The sequence below is a fragment of the Tursiops truncatus genome, chromosome 4 (assembly GCF_011762595.2).
Source record: "Tursiops truncatus isolate mTurTru1 chromosome 4, mTurTru1.mat.Y, whole genome shotgun sequence".
Classification (NCBI taxonomy): domain Eukaryota; kingdom Metazoa; phylum Chordata; class Mammalia; order Artiodactyla; family Delphinidae; genus Tursiops; species Tursiops truncatus.
In genome coordinates this window covers 83,400,648-83,417,143 of record NC_047037.1, presented here as the reverse complement: position 1 = coordinate 83,417,143, position 16,496 = coordinate 83,400,648, and the positions used below count along the sequence as shown (strand labels likewise).

At 38.0% G+C, this 16,496-nt stretch overlaps 1 protein-coding gene across 7 annotated transcripts in view; it reads right to left on the bottom strand.

The window, feature by feature from the left end:
- Nucleotides 1–16,496, bottom strand: part of ZBTB20 (zinc finger and BTB domain containing 20) — an 837,083-nt gene that overhangs the window by 309,678 nt on the left and 510,909 nt on the right. Inside the window, exon 1 of one of the 7 annotated variants that reach the window (XM_073804215.1) lies at nucleotides 425–935. The exons of the other annotated variants lie outside the window; for them this stretch is intronic. The gene's annotated coding sequence lies outside the window, so the exon portion shown is untranslated. Of the gene's footprint in view, nucleotides 1–424; nucleotides 936–16,496 lie in introns of those variants that run through there. 7 annotated transcript variants of the gene reach the window in all.

Genomic DNA, 16,496 nt, shown 5'->3' with positions numbered 1-16,496 from the left:
GCCATGTCTCCTGAAACTACCTCCCTCAAAACAGAAAGAAAAAGAGAATCAGAAAGAAAAGGAGAACAAAAAAAGATTTTTTTTCATTTCCTTGAATTCTGTTGGGAAGTTCATGTCAGTTCCCAGTAGACAAACTAAGCAGTTTCAACAGTGTCACCGTTCTAGGATTTCTTGTGGAGGCTGCTTATTAGCAAAATTTCATTTCTGCCCAGATCATTGCTGTGCCATCCAGACATTTTCAGAAGGGAAGTTCAGGGAAGGGGTGGGGGGAGGGTGCGATTGTGGAGGAGAGGAAGGAGAGGACAAAGGAACATTCCTGATGAACCGGAATGCCCTAGACACGGCCATGAAAAAGCCAGCTCCACCCGCCACCCCACTACTGCTTGTTGAGGACTTGGTGATGCAGTGTGTTTAATCTACTTACTCTTTCTGCTCGGGAGGCTGAGGTTCCTACATTTCCAGCTCATGCTGGACTGTACCGTAAGCAACAAGTGAAATGAGTTCAGTGATCTCATTCTAGTCCTTCGACTCCTGTCCACATCGCTAAGCGACTGCACAGCTTGGCACAGGCCAGGATGAGTCAGCAGTCTCTGGTCATGAGAGGCCAGGCCTGGAATAGCAGGGGGGGTTTAGGTCAGAAGCAAAATGAAGCAGAAAGGCAGTCTAGATGGCAGGGCTCAGCTCCGCAATTCACGGAGATACTGCAGGTCAAAATGAAAGAGCCTCATCAGCTCTGGGGTGAAGACTGTAGGAGTGTACAAAAAGGAGCAGCAAGGGAAAAACTTAGAACAGCTGCCTACCAAACATAGCAAGAACAAATTAGAGTACCACAGACAGAAAAAGAGGGCATGGGTAGAGGCCTGGAGGAGAAAAGATGCTCATTAAGATCTCTGGAATACCTTTTTTTCCATGTGCTCCTGAACTTGATTTAGGAAACAGTGGTTACCTATACACTATCCTGGTATTTAGGTATTCCTTTCCCAGTTTGGTAAGTAGCAAAACAAACAAAAGAAAAGCACTGCAGTAAAATAAAAAGAGGAAGCCTCATGTTCCATAAAATAATGTAATTATAAGTAAAAGCCTAATATCTCAAAGACGTGCACTTGGGTCAATAGTATCCTTGTATAGTCTGTAAAATCTGGTCACAAAATGGTTAAAGAGAAGCACTCCTTAAATTAAGCTTGGATGGCAGTAGAGAAGAACTAAGAGAAAAGAAAGACATAAGTTCAATGATGGAACACAAGGGAAATATGAAATTGTGTCTATATTTCTACCCAGTGGGGTCAGCATAGACCTCCAACAGCAAGTGACACTTCTAGTCAACAGGACTTTCAAACACCTCTTCCTGTGCAGTAGTACTGTCATAAGCAAGAGGAGAGGGAAAAGAAAAACAGCCAGAGGAAAAAAATCAGGTTCAACCTGAAAAATAAATCAGTAATAAACATTTTGTTTTGGAGGAGGCAAATCACCTGAATGAGCCAATGGATAAAGAAAAGACTTAGTGCATGAAACAGACTCAGAGGAACCATTTCTAGACAAGGAAACTGAGGTGGGGACAGAATTATCAGCAAATAGTGGTGATGGCCCCAAAATAAGGAAGAAAGCAACTTCAAAGGTCAGATGGGATGCAGCAAGAATGGCAGGGAAAAGAGAATACCGTCAACAGAGCTGGGAAATGCTAGTAAAATATTTCTTCACAGTGCTTTGAACAGGACTAATAAGGACCCATCGTATATTTCTAATTGTTATCCCTTAAGGACATACAGATGTGTAAGATGTGTAAAAAATGTAAATTTTATTTAGTTTTCATTCCAGAGGTCATTAAATCATCTCAACATGTCTTGATAAACGCTTAACCTTGAGCAAATAAACTTTCTAGCCTCAGTTTTCTTTTCTTTGAAATGGAATATTATTACCTTGAATTATTGTAAGGACAGAATCAGTGTTTGTCAGTCCTTATCACAGTAGTATCTATCACAGGCTGAACACTCAGTAAAGTGTTATTGTTTATATTTGATTATCATATCATTTTCATAAGTGCCAGGGAAAGAATCACTCCCAGTGTCGTTGCACTGTATTGAGTGGAACCAATACGAAGACTCTAGTAAAATCAGTTGAGTAACATTCCTCAGAGGATGTTGCCTTAAAAAGCTTGTTTCTATCTGGATATGTTAAACATTATGCTTGAACCCAGAGGATGTTAAAAATCTATTATGTTAAAATCTTGATTTGGGGTATCTATGTTGTCAAAGCAGCTTGGAGCTTAATAGCATTCAGTAACTAGAGACCTGAAAAAGAAAAGAGGGATTTTTAGAAGCTTCTCCAAAAGCAACAGGATAAAAGTGCTATCGGCCTTGACCGCATGATGAGGGTTTTTTACCAAAGGGAAAACTTAGTCCAGTTGATCATCCCAGTCTAATTGATTAATTGTGGGTCTGACCATCTGGCTGATGAATGCTGACACCCAGCAGTGATTACTGTGAAACACAAATCCGGATGTGCTCTCCCTGATGCCTCCCACAATAATGGCAACGCTGAACTTAAGGTTAGTTTTTTCAGGCCTCTTGGCTCAGTCTCTTCATGGAACAGCAGTTGTGGCAGGGAATATTTTACTAGAGCTGGTCAAGCATTATCTTCTCTTATTTCAGTTACCCACTCCTTTCCAACTCCACGCCTACCTGCTCCTGAGCCCTCTCTTGTATATAATCACTTTTCATGCAAAGCATTCCATCTGTAGTTTTCATCATACTGTCTGATTCTCTCATTTCCGGTTGCTCTATTCTGAAAAATATTCGATTGGTCTAAAAGACCTGTACTGCTATATCACAGGGAATCCTACTGAGACATTTTTATCGTATCTTCTTTGCTACTGGTTTACTTCAAATTATCCTGTGCTTCCAAATAAAGAAAATTATTTCACCAAACTCATGAATCTGATTATAAGGCCCACATATGGCTCAAGTTCTTCATGAGGTTAATAGAATACAAGGGTTAACAGAAGATAATTTTTGCATCTTAAACCTACATCTGATCCTTAGTTAGGGTGTCCGTTGGAGAAGATTCTTCCCACAAGGACTCTGGAGCACATTTCACTGCTAGAGAAAAAAGGCAGGCTCACATAAATAACAGGCATCAATAGCAATGCCACCCACAAACCAATCAAGATAACCTGTACATGGGAGAATTCTCTAACCAAATCCAATTTGAATGCATATATATAAACCCTGGAGAATTACAACCACATTATTTTATTATCGTGGGAAGGCACAGGGGAGTAAACTGACATAAAATGTCTTGCAGAAAGTTGGCCAAAGAGTCACAGTGAAGGAGAATCATCCATTTCCCCTCTCCTTTTCCCAGACTGACTTCCATCTCAGAATTCATCATTTTTCTTGCTCCCCACAGATGCTGAATTCTTCTATGTTCCAGGCTGGGTTAGTGTTAATTTTCGGTAGAGAATGGCAGTAGCATGCTGAACTACAGAGTTCCAGACTGGGAGTTGGGAAATGTTTTTGGCCTGACTGTCAGTAAACAACTATGTGTCTAGGGCAAGTCAAGTCCCTTAACTCCCCATGTCTCAGTGTCTTCATTGAAAAATGATAGGGTTGGACTGCCTGAACTCCATCGTCTCTGCCAACACTAAGATTCTATGGTTCTATAGCTCATTTCCTTTTTCTCTCTGGCACCAACTGCTCAACAACTCTGCTTATAGTCATTTCTCTGCTCTCAGTTACTGATGGAAAAATATCGCCTTCATTTACTACCCGGTATTTGTAACTTTTCTCTCTTTTTTTGATGCTAGATATTTTGAGTTGTAAACATGAACATATCCAGATAGATGCTTTAAATTTGAAAGCATTTAAGGAGAATAGCTTTCCCATGTAGAAACATTTAGTGCAGCTCGGCATGGAGGAAGCCAGGCATCCAAAAGTGGAGCAAAGGGGCCAATTCACAAATGAGAGGAAGCCTTTCATAATAAGAGTCTCCAGGCTCTTCAATTTAGATAAAGCTACCAAATTCCAACTACTTTTCCAATCAATCCCAGACACCCTCACAGACACTTAGGACTATAAATTTGAGGACCAGCACTGGCAGTGATGCAGTTCTTATTTCACCTCCACCATGTATTGCCAAGTAGGATTTAGGATGGCATAGTAATAAGAGCCAAGAGGACAATCTGTCATTTATTTTCCTCCAAACTTTTCAAAATTTCCCATTTGGGCTCTGTTTCCCAGTTTTAATTTGGTAACTGCCATTTTTCAGCATTTCTTTTAACAGGTTACTAATAATTTCTGATACAGGATCTCATATTTCATTTTGTGCTGCTAGAACTGCTGTTAATATTTCATCTGTCTTCAATTCAGCTCTGCATAAAGACTGCTGGGTTTTTAATACACGGTTAACACTTTGGTTCTGGGGATTTGATCACCAGTGTTCACCCAGTTTGTCCATATCTTGTTAGGTAAGAGTAGTAGATTATCTCAGAAATATCTCAGGGTGTGTGCTTAAACATTCTAGGGTTACATTACAGTTTCTTTTTCTGGATATTTGATGAAAACAACACAAACAAGTGTTCTGTGTTTGTTCTCCCAGGTAGCTTGCTATTTACTTCAGTATGAGTGTTCTGGAAGCAGAGAGCAATGGTTTAGAGCCAGGGCTCACAGGCAGATCTAAGTTCAAATTCTGGCTCTGAAATGTTACTACACATACCATGTTAGGCCAGTTCTTTAACCTTCCTGAACCTCTATTTTTCTATTTGTAAATAGGGATAATAACGGTATCTACCTCTATTGCTATGAGTTCTCAAAAAATGATGGGTATCATTATTTCCCTAGCATTAATAATCTACATATTCACATTATAGTGTTATTATTTTGCATCATCTTTTCAAGGCTAACAAATTACTTTTGAGTCCAGCCTTTTGTTGTTTGCCTTATTATAGTTTACATTTAAAAAAAACTCTCAGTGAAATCAAGTAAAATATTTTAAAATTGGGTCTTTAAAACCATACGTACAGTTAAAAATAGTATATAGCATCATATTCTTATGTCACTTTTCAATCTAGCATCAAATTCTCAAAACTCTTTGTTCATCTAATAGCCAGGCCTGGATAAGGCACATCACACTAATGCTAAACCATTCCATAAAGAGATGATTGACTTCCCCCTACTCCCAAACAATACAGATTATTTCAATATTCTTTGGTCATGTATCAGTCAGGGTCCATCAGGAGAGAGAAACCACACAGCAATTTGAATAGGAAAAATTTAATATAAAGAATTATTAACTATAACAGGGGATTGGAGTAATGAGGAAGTAATTAATAAGAAGAGGATTGTGAATTATATAAGAATAAGCAAATATAAGGAGCAACCACAACTTCTAGGGCTGATAGAGAGTGCCCAAGGAAGAGTCCCTTACACCTCTAGACTGGGATCTAGTCCTTGTTGGACAAGGCATAGCCAGTGAATGAATGAATGGCAAAGAAGTTGCTGGAGAGCTGTCAGTAAAACTTGCTGGAAAACTATACTCTAGGGTGCCAGGGAAGCTGTTCACAGGGAGGCTGTCTCATTTGAGGCACACTACTACATAAACCACCCGATGTGTGTATGTGTGCACGTGTGTGCTTGCATGTGTGTTGGGTGCTGGACGTAGCCACTGGCTGCTGGGCACTGGAGAAGCTACCTGTGCTTCAGCTGCTGGGCACCGGGGCAGCTGTGTGTGCTGCAGGAGCCAGGCCTTAGAGAACCATGCGCACGGCAGGAGCCTGCCAAAAAATACATGGGGGCCAGGAAGGAGAACCTCTTTCTCCTATAATGTCTGTCTGATTCCTCACTGACAAAGCACACTCACACAGTTAGGAAAGGAAAAATATTTAAAGGACCCAGATACATTTTTGGAGAGCAGGCAAGGAAGGGTAAATTTGGATCTGAGAGGCAGTATATTGATAACTGGTAGAGTTATTTCCTTACACACTTTATGAAATAACTCACTTTGGAGATTACAATCCAATGTTCTCTTACTTACTATATTACTTACTAGGCCTGCTGCTTACCTTTAGTAATATACTGACTTTCTGCATAATGAAATAAATATTGTCAGAATTAAGGAAAATAATATTCTATTAAATAAAAGTGGCAATACTTGTATTTGTATAATGACCTTTTTTCCTCCACAAATGCTGCCCACATATGTTTTAATTGTTTATAATTAACAGATTAGGAAAAATGTAAAGAAATACTAAACTATTGACCTAAATTTACGCATTAGTGATCCCAGTCCAGAATTTCAACTAAGTGGGTAATCAGGAGAGTCACTGAAAACAACCCACAGCTTCAAGAGTGGTAAAGATGACCTCAACTATTATTTTTCCTTTCTCTCTCCTTTTCTTTTTGTTGACTCTAGAACCCATATTTGCTGTTCCATGACTCATTTTGGAGGAGGCTGTTAACTATAAGTTGCTATTTTTCAGAAAAATGTCACATATTTAGCAGGAAATTTTTCCTATGATTCTTGTCCTGTATTGTTCTACCTTCAATATTAAATAGAAAAGCATAAGTAAATGACCAGTTTAATGCATTCCTCAAGATATACAGTGGTCATTGTCAGAAATAACTTTACATACAGATGGGGAGGTATACTCAAATACCTCCACTGTTTTCACCTAATTCTTTAAGAAGGGGACAGAACCTTTTATTCTATAACTAGAGGTAGGGTTTAAAAAGGGTTGTGGTGGTGAGAGGCTGAGAGCACAGAAAGCAACTGGGTGAGAAGAGGGTCCTGTGGAGAGAAGAATGTCTCAAGACTAAGGCCATAAAACACCCATCTCACCCATTCACCTGTTTTTACTGATGCTTGGCTATAGCAATACTATCTGTTCCCACTATTATGGGAAGGATCTACCTGTTTCCTTCAGTTGTGCTTTCTGAAAACCAGTGGTATTATCAAGCAAAACAAGCCCTGTTGGGCTGTCTCACAATCATACTGTAGGCAGTGCTGGCAGCTGCAGGTGGCTGTCTTTAGGATTTTCTTTTGTTTGTGTTGTGTGTGAAGACTGAGGATAAACCTAATGACACTGCATACATTGGATCCCCACCTCCCTAGCAAACACATATGCACACCTCTCCCCTGCAATTCCTGAGTCCAAAAGTAGATGATGACAAAGAAGAATTGTAAGTCCATGTGAATCAGGCAGGCAAGTCCATTTTATTTGAGTTTGCCCTTCTGTTCAGCTAGCTTTTCTGCTCTGACCCACTATACTTACCCTGTCGGCTGCTCTTACTAGCAACATGCCTTTTTAATCAGCCTTCCTGGGGTCTGCATTTGATTACAGCATTTGTGTTCTATTTTGATTCTTTTGTACTATGCCCTGTGGTGTTAGCTTGAAAGGTGTTATTCATAAAATGAAACTCTATTGTATTGCCACTTGGATTCAAAGAGTACATATAATATTAATGCAGAATGTATTTAATACCTTGAATCTATTAAATCAATTTCTTCATGAGAACACAGAATGGGAGGGAGGCAAGTGGGTTGGTAACCCAGGTAATAAGACTTCAGAATCACCTGCACTTTCCTTCACAAGCATTCATGAAAGCTGGCATGAGAATCTTTCTCTTAACGTCAGGGTTTCCAGAAGGAAGAGACTACCTTTCCTCAGCCAGATCAGTGCAGTGTGCACCTGTTTAAACATTCAATCATGAAAACCAAACATTTTCCTAGGCCTCAGATGCAAATTTTTGACTAAGGAAACCATGAGACGAAACACGGATATGACTTTTTTACTACCTAGGAAGATTTAGGTAAAGAAGGAAACCTAATCACCTGTTTCCAAGGAGCTGCTTGCAGGATTTGTAAAAAGAAGTAGATTCATTATGTTCCTAACTCCCCTCAAAAGAAGGCTAGGAAAATTCTAGTGATGCTAAGAACTGAGACAGAGTTTCCAGGGTGGCATGTTGAGAATGATGTTCTCGCCTAGTTTCTTTATGGCTGCTGGGCCTATAGTCAAATGTTTATGGATCAGATTGACGAAGGAGTCCCCAAATTTTCTTCACTTCTAATTTTAGTGCAAACTGAAGACTGGAACATTATATCAATATATCACAACTGCTTGTCACATCTGTTGCTGTACACATTCCATTCTTCCACTATAACCCTTTTTTTCCTGGTGATACATCTGAAATCATCAATGCCTGCTCTTCAGATAAAGAATAAGGAAGGATCAGGTGTGGAAGATAGTTTAGCAATCAGGCTCTGCAGAACTTGCTAAAAGAAACTGTCCCTCACAGGGGAAGCTGGCTATGCAGTCCTGGAGTGAGGGTTCCTAGAATTTCACCTGTTCTCACTCACTTGCTCATTGTATAACTCCAGGAAATTTAGGGTCCAGTTTTCTAATCACTAAAATTTGCATAACTATATTTACACCTTTCTACTTGCATTGGACTTCTTTAGGGATGAATGAGACAATGGTCTGGAATACTCTAAATTCTCTGCAATGAAGGTGGGATACAACTGCACAATATTATTAAAATGAGAGTTCAGATCACTTTTTTTGTTTGTTTCTCCAAATCCAGATACGAAAAACTAACAAATGAATGAATTTCCTCCCCTTTGGGAATGAATCATATGCCCTCATTCATAAATGACATCCCAAACATGAGGAGCTAGGATTTGTTGGGAAATATACATCCCAATCTTGAATGCATCCAGTTGTAAACTCCTTGCATGAAAAAATCACATAATTTATCTCTGTATCCATCTAGGTCCTACCATATTGATTTGCATCATGTAAGTATTTCATTAATATTTGTTGAATTGTACTGAAAAATGAGATCATACAATTCCAGAGCTGAAAGTTGCTGGAGATCATGTGAGTCCAGTTACCTCATTTTGCAGATGAGAAAACTGATGCCCAGATAAATTAAGTGACTTCTCCAAGTGCAATATTAATAATGTTACAGGTCTTCGAAAGAGTTAAAGATCTGTCACTGGAAATATATAACTCAATCAATTAAAACAAAATGAATGTTCTTTTGTCAAAATAAAAGTACTCTTCAGCTCAAATAATCTGAAGTATTCTAATCTAACCAAGGAGGCTGAAGCCTAAAGCAATAAGTAAACTTCACTAAATGGCTATAGACCATACGTGTGCTAGAAATGCCATTACTAAGGTTATACATTTTTTTTTTTTTTTTTTTTTTTTTGAGGTACGCGGGCCTCTCACTGTCGTGGCCTCTCCCGCCGCGGAGCACAGGCTCCGGACGCGCAGGCCCAGCGGCCATGGCTCACGGGCCCAGCCGCTCCGCGGCATGTGGGATCTTCCCGGACCGGGGCACGAACCCGTGTCCCCTGCATCGGCAGGTGGACTCTCAACCACTGCGCCACCAGGGAAGCCCAGGTTATACATTGTAATACCATGCCTATCCCCCACTCCATTGGTATATTTTTCAGGTAAAGTTAAGGTTGTGAAAACAAAAAGGAATTGCAAATCCTTAAAATTATGTAGGATTCATGGAGGTACAATTCAAAAATGAAATTACTTTCATTTATTATTTCAGTTTACTATTTAGCCATATTGTAGATGGTAAACCAAATTTAAATTCCAGAGTTCGGGAAACAAAATAGGACAAGACACTTTATCCTTTGTTAAATAGAAAGTGATCAGGACTATGAGAAAGATAATTTCCCTTCAGTGGAAGTTACTCATGTGGTATTTGCAGAACCAAGTGTGTTTGACTCTTGGCCTGAGTTGTCTGGTTAAATCAGTACCATGAAAATAAAAGCCAGTCAAACTATCCTTTTGACCAACTTGATTTTTTTTGAACAGTATTAAATTTCTTTTTCTTTGCTTAAATCAATCACGATATTTAAATTCTTGATTAGAATGCAAACAATTTGTAGTCAGGTATTTTAATGATCTCCTAAAAACTGCAGCAGATTGACTGGCATAGAACAGGAACTGAATAAAAGTAAAATGTCAATTACTGTAGAGTAGGAATCTAGGAATCTCCAGCGAACTACTTCTCATTTTTCCAAAGCTCCTTTCACAGTGGAAATCCCTGAAGGTCACAGAGAACAGAACTTGGAGAAAAGGGGGACAAGTGACAGCAACAGACTCTAGGCTTCCAATAGTTGGAGGGCCTGTTGGAGATTATCATTTGTATATTACCAAAACTTTACTCCAGAAATATAATCAGGTTTTCACAGATCAAGTTCACAATATTAACTTGATATTTCAGCTTCCACTTCTTGCCCCACCTTGCTTAGGCATCCCAGGTTCCAGTACTACCCAACAAGTATTCTAGAGGGTAGCCAGACTATATTAGTGTTTCCCTTTATCTTGGTATTGCCAAGTGAGTCCTAAATTTTAAATTTTGTATTCTATTATCTCCATGATTTATTAAATCATGTCTGGACTTCTGTGTTGGAATATTATATATTCATTTACTATGATTCAATAAGCATCTACTATGTGTGAGACACTAGGAAAATAAATAGGAATAAGCCTTACTTCCTGCCTTCAAAGAATTGAGGAATTCACAATGCAGTGTCTACTTCCCATATGTAGCATATATGTTCCTGACTTTAAGCTTTTGTTCTTCCCTTAGCTGGAGTGTCCTATTGTCATTCTTTTAACAGTCTGATTCCTTTAGTTATCTCGTAGTCCAGCTTATGTTCTATCACAGCCGTAAATCATTTTCCAGTTTTTGTAGTCCACATTAATTTTCTTTCTTCTTCTTTTTTTTTTTTTGACTAGTACAGCTGGAATAGACACTTTGCCTACACAATATCTATTCCCCTATTTCTTCCTACCTACAGACTCCTATTTTGTTCAGAGTGGCAATGTGCTTAGTCCTGAATGATGAGTTATAATATTTCTAAGCCAATTATGACAAATCTGTTCCCTGATTTCTTTGCCTCCCTAGCAACCAAGGGTGGCCTTGGGACCCAGTCCTAGTCAATAAGATCTATGTGGCAATCTGCTTGAGAAGCTGGTTTCTCAGAAAGCTTTTTCTTTTCTGATAGAGGTAAAAAGTGATCCTTCTGCTTCCCTCTTCTTCCTTTGAATATGGACATTATACTTCCAGCTGCAGCAACTATTTTGTGAACATAAGGCAACAAGCACACAAAAAAAAAGCAAAGATAAACCCAGAGATGTTGGCCCTGAGTTTATCACACACCAGCAGCTCTCTAGCTCTGGACTTGTTACGTAAGAAGCACAAACCCCTATTTGTTTAAGCCACTCAAGTCAGAATTTCTGCTACTGAACGCATTTCTAACCAAGAAATAATTTTCATAAGTTGAGTTATCCAAACTGTTCTTCCTAACTAGATGGTAGACACTGGTCACATTCTTGGTATTTAATAAATATTCATTTGCCTCATATCTTGATTATATATACTAGACGTTCAATAAATGTAATGAAATGCTCACTCTGAAAACAAGGGGGAAATTTCTTTTAAGAAAAGAGGATTAAACCAGGTCAAAACAGAAAAATTTGAGTATAAAATAAGAAGTTTTATGACAAGAATTTGTTACAACCTAGTTCAGTTATTAATACAATAAAAACAAACTTGTAAAATTTTCTAAAATTAGTAGAAATATATTTTAAGTAAGAAATAAGACATTAGACTAAACCCCAAAGGCATGGATGTTTTAAAGAAGAGATGATATAAATAAGATTTCTATTAAACATAGAGAAAACAATACAATGCAGTTCTGGCTCTGTTAAAACTAAGTGAGGAGACTACACGCGTTAAATATCACTAACGACAAGACATTTTCTCTACCCCTCAGGTAGCACGGCTGTGACTCACCCAAATGCTCCACACGCTTTAGCATGCTAATTAGCTTCCAAAACCTTTCACCTGACGTTTGAATCCACAAGTAAGGAAACTATTACAGTATAGCATTTGCTTTTGGAGAAAAGGCTACATAAATTAGGACAGAAGCTATTTTCAAGTCTTCCAAATATTACAAATAATGGGGAACTGTTGAAGAGAGAAATAAGTAGCTTTGGGTCGTTTTAGGTTAGTGACCTTAAATTTAAGGTATGATTTAATCAGAAGCCAGAGTAATCACAGCAGGAGGTGGGGAAAAAGACTCAGAGCTGCCTGGATTTGGGGAGGACTTTGGTGGCAGCTTTCAGCTCGAGCTAAAGCTGCAGGATTCTGTCAGAGGCTCCACAAACACAGGGCTGCATTATGTAATGCATCTTGTATTCCTTTGTGAACTATTCCACAACTAAGTTTCATTAGTTTCCCTTCTCTAGACATTTTACCACTTCCAGGCTGCAACCTGTCCAGAAGGGAAACTTTCTACCTCAAATAAAAGTTTAAGTTGCAAGAAAACTGACATTTTTCCAGGAACTAAATCAAATTAATTTGAACTTTATACAGACTAGGAAAATACTTCTTAAGCTAAGTGGACCAAAGTAATCTCATTTGAAGAATTTCCAGATAATTCAGCAATAGTTTGAAATAGTTATCAAACTTTCTCTCAAGCTGTCATTTTCTGGTTATGTTATTCTGTGTTAAGTGTACCACTCTCACAGGGTCACCGTTCAATATAGCACTTTATAGGCAAAATTGGAAGACAGCATGTTGCATGGATAGTACTTAGCAATACATTCTCATAAATAGTATCTTTTTTTTTCAAAACAAAATTTATTTTTGTGCCTGTCATGAGGGTATTCTAAGGTTAAACACAGTCCTACATTATCAAATTTAGTTTTGGTATATAAAAATCTATCTTTTAGCAGTTTAATTATTTTTATCAATTACTAACATAATATTACATAATATTAATTTTGATCAGCTGTAAAAATAATTTAACTGTTGGACAGATTTTTCCCTCTTAACATTTCAAATGTTGGTTTAACGCCTGTCAATTAGACCCCTATGAAAGTGACTAAGGTTTACTGGGGAATACTGCACAGAACATGTCTGTTTGAGTTTCTGGGTTGTACACAGTCAAAGTTTAGATGGGAACCCCCAATGACCAAGTGGTATAAAAAAACGTGGAATTTGAATCTCAGCAGGTGGCACTCTTCCTTCTGACTTGGTCTTAAATGGATGCCCCCAGACTGTCATCTCTTGGGCAGAGCACGAGACTGAAGCATTCAATCGTGCTTATAGTGCTTAAGAACCAACTTCATGGGAATTGGGAATCGGGGAAAGTTACAGGTCAGGTATATGAATTTTGATTCTGCTGGCCTTTTTTCATTCAAAATGCATCACTCTTAAACCCAGAATTACGTCCTATAAGTTGAATAGTCATATTTCCCTGTTTACTCAGGATAGTTTCAGTTCCAACTGTTCAGGCACAATTATTAATAGTGGTCACTTTCACTCTGAAAATTGCCCTAGTTTGGATGATAAATTATGGGGTTACCCTACATATAAGCTTTAAAAAATTTATTTATAACACCATTTACAGTGATAATCATTCTCTTTAGGGCAAGTTAAAATAGTCACTATTGGTCAACTTCTGTAAAGAGAAAGAGATAAACTAAAACTCTATTACTTTAATCCTAATGCTTCAACTGGAGAGATCTTGCCATATAAAAGTTTATTTTAAGATAAGAATAATTTTGGAAAATCATATTTCTATGAATTATTTAGGTTTTTAAATCTTAGATAGTACTGGGTTTTTTTTAAGCCCTATTTCATACAAGAAGGTATATCTGCCCCTAAATTTTGTTGTAATGAAACAAACACAGTTTATGAAATAAAATTATTTAACTCTTGGATCTGAAGCCTAATTCAACTGTTTGCTCAGTTGGCAAATTCAAATAATCTCTGTGAACATCATTATTATTAACGCCTTCTAAACTACCTTTAAGGACATTTTAAAAACCAGAAGTGAAAGAGCTATATAGTCTGTAAAAAACTGACATGATTTCAAAATAGTTATTATTATTCATTTTTATAATAAAGACGGCTTTTGGATGGACTGCAGACAAACTGCAGTAACTAAGACTGAGCACACATATGGGAACAGGGGTCTTTCTCTAGAATCTCCTTCTTTTACAGCTTCATCACATTTCTGGGTGACACCTGTGCATGGACATTGGTGGCCCACAAAGATCTACGGGGGAAAGACTATGGACCTTGTGCACAGAGGCCTGAAAATGAAAGGCTGAATTTTCAAGTACACAATTGTGGTCAAAGGTTTTGTTGGTGGTTTCATGAGTTTCTGATATAGATAATCTTTCCTCAAGGGGAAAAGGAAAGGGAGACTTGGGAGCAAGAGGAGCTGGAGTAGAAGGGCTAATTTGTGGAACAGAACAATTTTCTCTTTGCTCATCACATTTTAAAAAGAGATTCCTTGATCCCTACTGATAAATCCTCTTTCTTCTTCTTGATGATTCTCCTCTTTCGTCTCTGAAATTCTAAATTCTTTGGCCCAGAAAAAAATCTAAGTGTTCAGAGTTAATTCTCTTAGTGTGACATCAAAATTACATGGTAAATGTTTTTCATCTATATGAATGTAATCAAATAATTTTATTTTTTAAAAGGCCTCTGATTTTTTCCCCCAATTTTTAAAGAGACTTTTCTTTCTTTTAGTAATTATAGGAAAGTTCTTATAAATTGCCCTTCATTTAAATAATTCAACAGGTAAATACACTAAATGGAGAGTTAATTCTTTAATGTATGGCATTTTTGTCTGTTTACATTGACTACTGTGAGATTTAGGGCTCTAGTACCTAATGTGAGGCCCAAGACCTTCACGTTTGTACAAAGTTTTATCAAGCAATTCTCTACTAATTCTGTTTTAAATATGTACTATTTGCAAAGGTGACTGGTGGATAAAAGAGGAGTGAATGGTGAGAACCTGCAGAGGGGAGAGGAATGCCAACAAGACTGTACTTGTGTACCCATGGGCTGAGAAAGAGCACTGGAAACCTTCTCCCCATCACTTAGAGAGAAAAATCTCTCTCACACATTCCACCTATTACAAGTTCATTTGTGTTTAACAAGCCCCTGTTTTAAAATGCAAATCTGCCTTGTGAACCTGTAAACCTCATTCACACCTTACTGTTAATTACTTTTATATTCTAGAATCTGATCAACACTTAACTGATATTGGCAATCTAGGAATGAACAAATAGCTCAGGGTGTAAAAAAGGGAAATATGGGTGGAGTGGGGCTGGAGGTGGTAGGGTAAAGATTTCATTTGTGGGCAATAGAGCATACTGATATTTTGCAGTTTTGTCTAGTAGCTCGGAATACCACAAAATGAGAACTGTTCTTAATTGCCAATGCCTGGCTGAGATCAGAACAGACCTGGAAGCCTGAAAATTTCAGGTTTCAAATATTTAGCCATAGCAAGTTAATTGAGTTTACTCTTTCCTGGAAACCTTTCTAGCTAAGTCTCACTATCTCCCCAAGTTGGCAACCCTGGACACTAAGACTCATGGTTCAGCTTCCCAGGTTTGAAGCTCAACTGATAAATGAATTCCAAAAAAAAAAAAAAAAAGTGAATGCGGCCCAGTTCTTTTTCATTGTCTCACTAGTCATTCACATTTTTGGAGACTATGGTATGTAATCCTAGAACATACTGTAAGCAGTTTCAGAAGAATATAAGATGATATATTATTTCTATATCTGTTTTAGTAAGTGCCATTCAATCTGATATCAAAAGGTTGCAAAATTTGAATTAGACTTCAGTTGACTTAAACTGCAAGTCTTGGTTAGGCAGGAATTCAGGGAAAAATATTTTATGACCCCTTATAACATTATTAATCACCTCTACTTTTATATGAAAAATAAATATGCTAAAATCTTCATTGTTAAGAAAAGGGGTCATCTTTCCCACCAAAATGGCTAATTTTAGTTTTTATGTGGTTTGATACATTTGTAAACTATTACATGAAAACATATGGTCGGAACATGCTTATTCCTTCATGAGTATTCTTTTGAGGATGCAAAATATTCCTTAGTTGTTCCATGTGCTATTTTGTTGTGCTGATGATTTCTTGTTCTAAATATTTTTTTTTTCTTTTTCCAGCATTAATGAAACGAATTCTAATAAGGAAAAAAAGAAGCTCTCTGGGCCTCCCTGGTGGCGCAGTGGTTGAGAGTCTTTCTGCCGATGCAGGGGACACGGGTTCATGCCTCGGTCCGGGAAGATCCCACATGCGTGGAGCGGCTGGGCCCGTGAGCCATGGCCGCTGGGCCTGCGCGTCCGGAGCCTGTGCTCCGCAACGGGAGAGGCCACAACAGTGAGATGCCCGCGTATCGCAAAAAAAAAAAAAAGAAGAAGCTCTCTAATGAAAATCTCTTTCTTGTAGATGTGGGATGGGAACAGACATAAGTCACAGGGGGACAGCAAACATTATGTCACACATTCTTCAATCAATTGATCCCTTAGTGATTTATTCACCTGAATGTATTTTGACAAGCAGTGAAGCAACAGTGGAAAAGGGATTATTTGTGTGGCTAATTTTCATTTACCTATAAGGTACTAGACAAGTTTTTCTTTTTATTTCTTAC